Here is an 11,120-nt window from a genome sequence, read left to right on the forward strand (position 1 = left end):
TAGTTTACCTATCTTTGTTATGCCAGTCGGTTGTGGCTTTTGGGCCTTTTGTTTGTGGCGTTGTGACTCTTTGTGAGCTAGCCATTTATTTGTTTTACGACTTTGCGACTTTGTTGAACATCCTTATTTATTTATAAATGTGGCCGTATGCATCATTCTGATGTACAGGCCGGGGAGTCCCCTTTTAAAAAAAACGTGCCGCGAACTTATGCTGCCTATTGTGGCTGTCTGTACAGTTTATGTTTACTTTGCCTGGTTGGGTGGTGTTTTTTTTGAGATAGTTGGCTGATGTGTTGGTTGTGGAACCTTTGAGTGAAGCTTCGTGAGTTTATTAATATAATAAAGTTGGGCCGACTCCTTTTATCTAAAAAAAAAGCATTAGCACAGTTGACAATTTTAAATGAAACAAGCTGAAGATAATTGGATGCCATGACATAAAAGAAATACTGCTTTTCAATCTCAATCTTCGCCTCAACACCAGTGCTCCAACACTTAAGAGTTATTTTGTAAGGGAAACGACTGTGTGTGTGTGTGTTGGGTAGCTAGCCCAAGGATAAGAATACCTATCCATGAAATTTGTACATATATGTAGGGAACATCCACATGTACGTGTGAAAGAACATGAGGCGTGCCTTACAATAACAACAAGCATTCGTTTCCCTTGGGGAAAATCCACATCTACGTGTGAAGGAACATGAGGCGTGCTTAATTAGAATGGTCTTTACATGGATATTAACTTATTTGTGACACATTTATCTGCGCTATTTTACCAGCATGATCCTTTTGTTTTGGAAAACAAACACAACATCAGCAGCCTTGCAACTCCCTGCAAAAAAGGAACCCTTATAGAAAACTGTATTACAAAATGTGCCGACTCCGCTGGGGATCGAACCCAGAATCTCTGGTTTCGTAGACCAGCGCCTTATCCATTGGGCCACGGAGTCACTATGTTGTTACTAACGGCACGCTAATAAGGGCACAGTAATTATTTACTAGTTCTGTCGACTACAAGCCGGGAGCAAGAAAGAAAAGGTGAGAGTGCTCCAACATGTGCAGTTATTCAAGGAAATGGCTCGTAAATTCGCCTTGGTTTCATCGGAATTTGTTTATTTAATTCGTCCATTAATTTGTTCAAATAGCTAGCCCGAGGTCTTTCCTTATGACTCCAGTGCTTAACAGTGCTTAATAGTTCTGTGGGATGCATTTTTTTATTTCGAGATGGATTGGAAAATCCGAGATACAGTGACCTTGTACAAAAGGAGTCCAAAAATGTAAGTAAGATCTCCATATCATTGAGTCTGAAAAACTACTGCACCATCTTTTTTTGATTGTATTTATATAGATGCTCTGTTCTACCCTCAACTTCAGATTCTCTTTGCTTTTTAGTTGGTTATATCATCTAGCAATGTGTGCTTAGTTGTTTGGTTTGCACTGAATATTTTATAGCTGATATACATTTTCCAGGTATATTTGGTTGCATCTTTTATGTGCTTCTCTGAATTGATAATGATAAGTTATGTTCACCGCACCTCTGCCACCACCGTTGACGCTGTTTCCATGATGGTGGGGAAGGCGCTGGGTGTGGGAGCTACTTCTCAGCCTTGCCGGGTTAATTTAGAGCACTATGTGTATTTCTTATTATCTTATGAAACTTTTGACCAGCATGGTATCTGACACCGAGTGTTTCACATTATTCATAATCTTCAAATGTTGTGATGTGGTCTTTGCAGATCATTAACTTTTGGTTTGTTCATTTGTATCAAGTGTTCTGGAGCTCATACAAGCCTAGGGGTGCACATTTCCAAGGTAACCACAATATCTATGTATTGCTAGCTATTTGTTATCAGTGTCTTTCCATTTTCAGCTTAATTTCTTCTTACTTGGAATGATTTAAATTCAGTCTTAGGACATGTTGCTAAAAATGGATTAGACCTTTCAGTTATATAGTTAGGCTTTTATTTGCTAGCCCTTTCTGAAACAAGGCAAGTGCAACCATGAGATTTACTTTAGTACTTGTAGGGACCCTTTGATATTTTGATCGTCCTAGCAATTTCTACTGCCCCAGTCTTCAGAGAAACACATGGAAGGCTGTCAGACATTAGACAGTAAAGCATATGTTTCAAGTTTCAACTATACTTTTATATGTTGTACAGTTTTTTGTAACTTGAGAAACACCTGCATGGAGCTACACCCCTGTATTAGCCAATAAATAAACATGAGATGAGTCCGTATGTTTCTCCTTATGTCTGAGGTTTAAAGCTATTTTTTTCTCTTTCTAGAAAACCACTGAAGCGTCATCACACATGAGATGAGTCCATATGTTTTTTTTGACAATTATGAGTCCATATAGTTACCATGCATACTGGCTACTAATCATTATTTTCCTAGCACGTCTTGTAAATTCTCGGTTGCATTATGTAGTTGTTGCAACTGGAATTTTCTTGAAAATTGGAATTTTGAACTGTCCAGTTAGTGGAGGAATATAAATGTGTGCTGACTGCATTGCTGTGTGTCTTCTTATGCAATTTATAGTTCTTATATTATCCAAGGTCAAACTTGTACTAATATGTATGAATATGATGTAGGTTGTCGCAATCAAGTTTATTTGTAATAAGCAAAGATAATCAGAAGGATACGGTTTTGTAGAGTTCTACAGTCATGCTGCAACTGAAAGAGTAGTTGATGTTTTTGCTGGGCATATAATGGCAAGTACTGATCAACTTTTTAGGATAAGCTGGCCATCATTTAGCATGCGGGATATGAGTTTGGAGTCGGACATTGCTTCAGATAATTCCATATTTGTAGGCGATCTTGCCTCTGATGTCAATATTGCTGCATTGCTGGAGACTTTCTCCAGCAGGTACTCCTCTGTCAAAGGTGCAAAAGTTGTTATTGATGCTAACACTGGTAGATCAAAGGGCTATGGCTTTTTTGCTTTATCACGCATCTAGACTTGTTTCCATTCATAAATTGTTTGGGAGGGAGATTCGTTCAGAATATAGTTCACACTTCGTAGTATTTATGTACAAAATTGTTTTTGCTCTACATTCATTCCTTGCTGCTTTTATGCACTACCTTTTTGGAAAATGGGTTTGTATTGGTGAAAAATGACATAGCTTCATATTTTTGACAATAATAATGATTGGTCAAAAAATCTGAGAACCTATGAATTGCTATTAACAATTTTTTTGAATAAAAAATTCTACAGGAATCATTTAATGTTGTTTGCATAGCTGTGACTGTTTATTTCTGTTTACTGGAAAATTGTTGGCTTACGTACTTTCGAGTCTACTGGTTCATCCTCTCGATTAGACAGAGATTTGAACAAACAGAACTGTGAGTACAGATGCATTGGCTGTAACTTATGCAATGTACATTGTTATAGCTTTTCTTTTATTATCGTTGTTTAATTATCATTAGGTGTTTATCGGTTGGCTTGACCGAAATGTTAGTGAAAATGATCTTAAGCAAACCTTCTCCCAGTTGTGAAGATTGCAGTTGGGAAACAGCGCGGGTTTGTGCAGTTTGATCAGAAGTATGGATTATTAGCCATACACTTTTATACTTTCCAGTTCCTCCCCATGTAATATTTTTGTTTGGTTAAATTGCCTCTGTCACCATGATGGAATCCGATCCATTATGACCTAGTGTTGGTAGTTGCAGTTACACAATGATGGATTGTGTTTACCTTTTTTTATGGAAACAGAGAAGCCAATTATTCTGTTTGCAAGACGGATATCTTAAATTCTAATTCAGACATTAGCGATGATACAACAATGTTCTCCACCAAATTGTGATTTTGGGCAAGCTTAGCTTAGAGTGGGATCAACAGAGATTGTGTGGTGCACGGGAGACAGAAACTCCACCAGCTATTGTGTTGTGCCCACCGACAGCAATGACATGGATACTGAGGTCATTGCCACACATGACTGCCCTGTCTGCAATCTGTTGGGTAGTCCTATTAGGTGGATTCTATTTATAGTACGTTGAAAGTAAATGTAACCTCATTGATTTTCACATTAGATGCCTCTTCAGTATATGTGATCATTCTCTACGAGGAGCCTACAGTTTGTAATGTTGTATTTCTTTTGAGACCTCCACAAGCTGTCTATGAACCATAATGCAGTAGGCATTCCCACATGTATTTATTCGTTTTTGAAAGGAATGTTAAAATTCGTATGTTCAACTATAAATTTAAATTCCCATTCCTTTCAGCATGGTCAAGTTTATATTTGTTGGTGAACACGTGCGTTGCACGTGCATGGTTACTAGTATTTTCTGATTGTTCTTCCAATAAAAATATTTCCTTGATTAGCTAACCTAACCCAAGCATAACAATAGTGCATTTCCCCTTGATGGTACGATTTGAATTTGAATTTGGAATTAACATGTTTATAGAACGTCACTTTTCCAATATAATGTATCTTTTGAAGATTCTTTGAGAACTTATAAAGAAGATTTTTACAGGGTTTGGTCGATCTCTACTATAACTTGGTTTCCGCTGGTTGAAGAGTTTTGTCTTTGTAGGGAGCCCTCCGTGTTCCTCTCCCAAGGGCAACTCGTGCAAGGACCCATACCCTAGCCACCACCTCTCTGTCCCCTCGACGTTGTCACTTGCTAGAGGACTGGTGTTTCCCGCTGAAAGTAACGTTTTGCGCCTGCAGGGTACTAATGAAACAAACTGAACCTGAATACAGTGGGTTTGTTCTTTATGAACTTCATCGGATGTGAGGTTCTCGGTAATTATAATAAGAAAAAAAAAATGTAATGTTGGGTATCGTTGTCTTTGTTGTGACGTGCGCACTTTGAAAAAAAGACAATAAGGTTGTTCGGGATATCGAATAAGAATGTTTTTTCATGGGATCTTGAAGCATTTTAACTGTTAAGCAGTGGATCAGGAAGCTACACCATATCTCATAATCAGCACAAATGGAGAGCTGTAATGGTTCCTGGAGGAAACACCGAGATCATCATGGGTGACTATGTTGTACAGCTTAGAAATGAGGTTTACTGATGCTGTCCAGCTTTAATGTGACAGAGAAGTTGTGCTGACTATTGCTGCTATTTAGTGGTAACCTGTCGTTTCAGTTAAAAGCCATTACATTTAAAAGTTATGAACAAAGGAACCACATGTACTCTTAGGACCTCTTTCATTGAAAGGATATTTTGGTGGATTGCCGCCGCGACAGGACCTCCGTCCTCCTCTTCCTCCCCCGCCGCTGCAGGCGGCCGTCGCCGGGCTTGGCCCGCGCGGTGGTCGGCGGCGGCGGGGCGTCCTCCCTGCGCCATCTGCGCTGGTCTGCCCTCTCGCGCCCCTGGCCGCCGGCGTGGTTCCCGTTTCTCCCCTTTCTGCGGTGGCGTCCTTCCTCGACTCAGGCGTCGGCGTGCCTCGTCGGTTGCCCCTACCACCGCCCCATCCGCCGGATCCGGCGCTGGTGGTGGTTCCGATGGCGGCGGGCTGCTAGATCCGACTTCCTCGCATCGGGCCAGGGTGGTGGCCCTGCACCTGCTCAGGCTTGCCGCGGCCGCCCTAGAGTCGCCGGATCCGGGGCTCTGGCGGCTGCTGGCCTTCATTTCCGGCCGGATCTGGCTGGTGAGGTCGCTGCAGACGCATCCATGTTCTATGGGGAGGTGATTGGTGGCTTCGGTGGTGTTCCTGGTGGTGCTGGCGGGGCTGTCGGCGGGCTGCAGATGTGATGTGCCTAGTGGTTGGATGCCGGGGCGGCGGCCCCGGAACGTGTGGACGGCGCCGTCTCCGCGGCGAGCGGCGTCTGTGGGTGCTAGCCCGTGACTTCGGTCGTGTGGGCGGCGAGGTTGCGGCGGACGTGTACTGCCGTAGCGGGGCGCCCCGTCGGTCGGCTTTCCTGCTTTTAATGAAGACCTCCGCCCTTCTCAGTTGGCTTGCGCTCCTCTGGTCGTGTGGGCGGGGTGTGGAGCGGGACCGGGGGAAACTCTTGGTCATCGACGGCGGCCACGACATTGACGACACCATTTTCTTGGTGTCGGCTCCCTCCTTGGAGGCCTTGTCGAGGTCCCCTCCCACTGGCCACCTTGCATCCTTGTGGCGAAAGCTCTCGTTCCCCTTGCGGACGGCGGTGGCATGCTGTCGTCGCATCCCTTCCTGGAGGCGTCGTCTGGGGTGCGTGGATGCAAGGTTGGCACTTGTTGCTTGTTTGAGGGCGGATGGTGGCGGCTTCATGTTCATCTTCTTGCGCCGGTCTTCGTCTGGTGGTATCGTTCTTCAACTCGTGTCTAGATGGGCGGTTCGCGGTGCTCGGTGCTGAGGTCACGGGAGTCCCTCGGAGGTGGTTCGAGCTCTGGTTCCTGCCCGGGATGCTCTGCTGGTTTTGTCCATGCGGCTCTCGGCGAGATTTCTACCGTCCGACGGTACGGCGCCCTTCGAGCCAGGGCGAGAGGATTGTGGTCCTCTTCGGAGGTTGAAGCGGATGGCGTCCTGGCAGGTTCTGCGGGAGTAGGCGATGGTGATGGTCACCGATGTGGGTGCTGCTTGTTGTTCTCACTCTGATGTTGGTGTAGCCGCAATTCTAGTCATTTGGCCTTGGCATTTCAGGTTGGGCTCCTTCTCCTATTCAGTTGCCTGTAATGCTATTAGGTTCTGAGTTGATCTAGCACTCTGTATCTTTGCCGTTTTCCTTGTAAGTTGTTCGTTGTAATCCTGGCCGGTTGATGGCTTTGTTAATTCAAAGTCGGGCTAGGTTCGAGCCTTTTCTCGGGCTCGGCCGTCGCCTTTTCTCTAAAAAAAGATGTCGTAGGAAATTTCTAAGAAATCATTTGTACATTACATAGGACATCTGCACCCACTCGAACCTATTTGAAAAAAAATGGTATTCTAATCATGTGTTTTTGCCCTAAAGTTCAAGGGGGTGCAAGATGGTGCAACTTTTCGTAGGCCAACACCTTATCCATTGTGCCACGGGATCACTGTTGATAACGTAACAAATCTAAATACATAGTTCTAGCGATGATAAGCAGGGGACGAAAAGAAAAGAAAAAAGGCAAGAGTGCTCCAACACATAGGGTTATTAACGGAAATAATTGCTTATGAAGTTGTACATATATGTAGGAAACAACTGCATGTAATGTAAGTGTGGAAGCAAAAAGAATTAAGAGTGCAAGTGAATTCTCCACACTGCACATCTCCTTTGCTTACCTTCTTTTCGTCCACAAAGCAAGGCATGCAAGCACAAGATATGTTGAACGAACAAAGAAGACATTCCTGACGCGGTAACATCCTGGTAAGAAAATGCATGACGTGTGCTTAGCCAAGCAGCTTGCCTGGTTACTGGTTAGACAGTTAATCTCATTTGCAACACCAATTTTCTCTATAATTGTGTCTCCGCGCCAATTACCAACATACACAAACATCCAAAACATTAACAGGGTTGTAAACTTGAACCCTGATAAAGTAACAAGTTTCTTGTCTATGTCTTAGAAAGGAGAGAAATACACATGCAGCTCCGCACGGACGAGAATAAAATATAAAAGTTGCACACAAGAGACGCTGCTACTACTCACCGCATCACGTACATGGCTCAGCCTGGAAGTTTTGAGTAGCATGCCACATAATAACGGTACTCAGTGATAAAATGACGGGGCGGTATGCCAGAACCCATTGCCTCCAACACTAGAATGTCACCCTCTGCTGTGTGCACACATAGTACTCCTCCTATAAAGTGGTGTGGTTCAAAAATCTATATACGCGAACTCCATGCAGCATCCACAATCCACGTGGATAGGTCAGACGAGAATACCTCAAGTTTGTTGATACCAATTGGCATTTCGTCAAACTTCTCCTGAAAGTTGAAGACATAGAACTGTGCTGACCATGATGGATCAAAGGCCAAAAAAGCTTTATATGTGTAACCCATTGTGTAAGGGTCAGGGTGAGTATCAGGAAGCGTCCTCCACTCTCGTGTTGCAGGGTTGCACACGATGAAGCGGCAAATATTTCGAGGAATATAGTTGCTCTTGTACTTACAAAGAACTAGGCCATTGCAGCAATCCACAAATTTTAAATGCTCATGGTGCGGCAAGAACGTAAGTCCTCCATCAATTTCCTCATCATTTCGTGACAGGCTAACAAGCTGGGCAACAGACCCACCTTTGCATCCATGAAAAAGACCGGTGGGAATTTTTGGCAGTTTCTGACGGTAGTATGGATCCGAGGAGAAGGCAAGCCAGGCCTTGCAAACACATTTGAAGCGGCAAAAAGACTTGAAAGGCACCCGACAAAGGATTTTCACCACTAGGTCATCGGTTAGACTAGCATCAGTAAGCACCTTCTTAGAGTCCATCTTCTATGGCAGATTCCTTAAACACAAAATTGGCAATGTCAAATAAAAACAAACCATTATTTGAATATGGTAACAGATAAGTTATAACTGAATTCAATTAATTAAAAATCTCTTTGGAATAACACAGCTGCTAGGAAAATCAAGCTGCCGTTTAACTAAAGAAAGAAATGGGTCAAATAATGGTTTCTCTTTGGAATCATGAGCTGTCTAAGCAATCAGCGGCGGAGCCTGAACCCAACAATTTTTCGGTGGCGCTACATGCATACAAGTATTTCTTTGGTATGAATCCAACAGAAAGTCATGGCTGAACCCATCAAATCAGGATCCAGCGAACAGAAAAAAAAAAGGATCCCGCGCACTAGCTAATCAAAAGCCCACAACAAGGGAACTGCCTAGGTTTGTTTGTGTGTCAATTTTCTACGAGTACTCGGCACCCGCCTCTCTCTTCGCTGAACCGCTTCATAAAAACACTCAACAATCTTGTCTCTCATGTTTGACGTTCCGCCATCGATTCGTCGTCGGACGCCAGCTGTTGAGCGACAAGCCAACCACTTATCCAAATTCAAGGTAATGAATCACAATCTCCGCATCTCCTCTCGTTTGTGCAGGTCCTATCTAGTCTAGTAAGACACTATAGTATTGATTTTTGTCCAAATTTTCTTAGAGTCCATCTTCCATGGCAGATTCCTTAAACACAAAATTGGCAATGTCAAATAAAAATATACCATTATTTGAATATGGTAACAGATAAGTTATAACTGAATTCAATTAATTAAAATCTCTTTGGAATAACACAGCTGCTAGGAAAACCAAGCTGCCGTTTAACTAAAGAAAGAAACGGGCCAAATAATGGTTTTTCATAGGAATCATGATATCTAAGCAATCAGCGGCGGAGCCTAAACCCAACAATTTTTCGGTGGCACTACATGCATACAAGTATTTCTTTTGGTATGAATCCAACAGAAAGTCATGGCTGAACCCATCAAATCAGGATCCGGCGAACAGAAAAAAAAAGGATCCCACGCAATAGCTAATCAAAAGCCCACAACAAGGGAACTGCCCAGGTTTGTTTGTGTGTCAATTCTCTACGAGTACCCGTCAGCCGCCTCTCTCTTCGCTGAACCGCTTCATAAAAACACTCAACAATCTCTTCTCTCATGTTCGACGTTCCGCCATCGATTGGTCGTCGGACCCCAGCTGTTGAGCGACAAGCCAACCACTTATCCAAATTCAAGGTAATGAATCACAATCTCCGCATCTCCTCTCGTTTGTGCAGGTCCTATCTAGTCTAGTAAGACACTATAGTATTGATTTTTGTCCAAATTTTCTTAGAGTCCATCTTCCATGGCAGATTCCTTAAACACAAAATTGGCAATGTCAAATAAAAATATACCATTATTTGAATATGGTAACAGATAAGTTATAACTGAATTCAATTAATTAAAATCTCTTTGGAATAACACAGCTGCTAGGAAAACCAAGCTGCCGTTTAACTAAAGAAAGAAACGGGCCAAATAATGGTTTTTCATAGGAATCATGATATCTAAGCAATCAGCGGCGGAGCCTAAACCCAACAATTTTTCGGTGGCGCTACATGCATACAAGTATTTCTTTTGGTATGAATCCAACAGAAAGTCATGGCTGAACCCATCAAATCAGGATCCGGCGAACAGAAAAAAAAAGGATCCCACGCAATAGCTAATCAAAAGCCCACAACAAGGGAACTGCCCAGGTTTGTTTGTGTGTCAATTCTCTACGAGTACCCGTGAGCCGCCTCTCTCTTCGCTGAACCGCTTCATAAAAACACTCAACAATCTCTTCTCTCATGTTCGACGTTCCGCCATCGATTGGTCGTCGGACCCCAGCTGTTGAGCGACAAGCCAACCACTTATCCAAATTCAAGGTAATGAATCACAATCTCCGCATCTCCTCTCGTTTGTGCAGGTCCTATCTAGTCTAGTAAGACACTATAGTATTGATTTTTGTCCGAATTTTCTTAGAGTCCATCTTCCATGGCAGATTCCTTAAACACAAAATTGGCAATGTCAAATAAAAATATACCATTATTTGAATATGGTAACAGATAAGTTATAACTGAATTCAATTAATTAAAATCTCTTTGGAATAACACAGCTGCTAGGAAAACCAAGCTGCCGTTTAACTAAAGAAAGAAACGGGCCAAATAATGGTTTTTCATAGGAATCATGATATCTAAGCAATCAGCGGCGGAGCCTAAACCCAACAATTTTTCGGTGGCGCTACATGCATACAAGTATTTCTTTTGGTATGAATCCAACAGAAAGTCATGGCTGAACCCATCAAATCAGGATCCGGCGAACAGAAAAAAAAAGGATCCCACGCAATAGCTAATCAAAAGCCCACAACAAGGGAACTGCCCAGGTTTGTTTGTGTGTCAATTCTCTACGAGTACCCGTGAGCCGCCTCTCTCTTCGCTGAACCGCTTCATAAAAACACTCAACAATCTCTTCTCTCATGTTCGACGTTCCGCCATCGATTGGTCGTCGGACCCCAGCTGTTGAGCGACAAGCCAACCACTTATCCAAATTCAAGGTAATGAATCACAATCTCCGCATCTCCTCTCGTTTGTGCAGGTCCTATCTAGTCTAGTAAGACACTATAGTATTGATTTTTGTCCGAATTTTCTTAGAGTCCATCTTTTATGGTAGATTCCTTAAAAGCAAAATTGGCAATGTCAACTAAAAAATAAACCATCATTTGAATATGGTAACAGATAAGTTATAACTGCATTCAATAAATTGAAAATTTCTTTGAAACAATGTTGTT

At 42.8% G+C, this 11,120-nt stretch overlaps 1 non-coding gene across 1 annotated transcript; it reads right to left on the reverse strand.

Moving 5' to 3' along the window:
• Positions 1-871: 871 nt before the first annotated feature.
• Positions 872-944, reverse strand: TRNAR-ACG. The gene has a single exon. It is a non-coding gene; the product is annotated as a tRNA-Arg (tRNA).
• Positions 945-11,120: the final 10,176 nt, after the last annotated feature.

This window comes from Triticum dicoccoides, chromosome 1B, assembly GCF_002162155.2.
Source record: "Triticum dicoccoides isolate Atlit2015 ecotype Zavitan chromosome 1B, WEW_v2.0, whole genome shotgun sequence".
Classification (NCBI taxonomy): Eukaryota; Viridiplantae; Streptophyta; class Magnoliopsida; order Poales; family Poaceae; genus Triticum; species Triticum dicoccoides.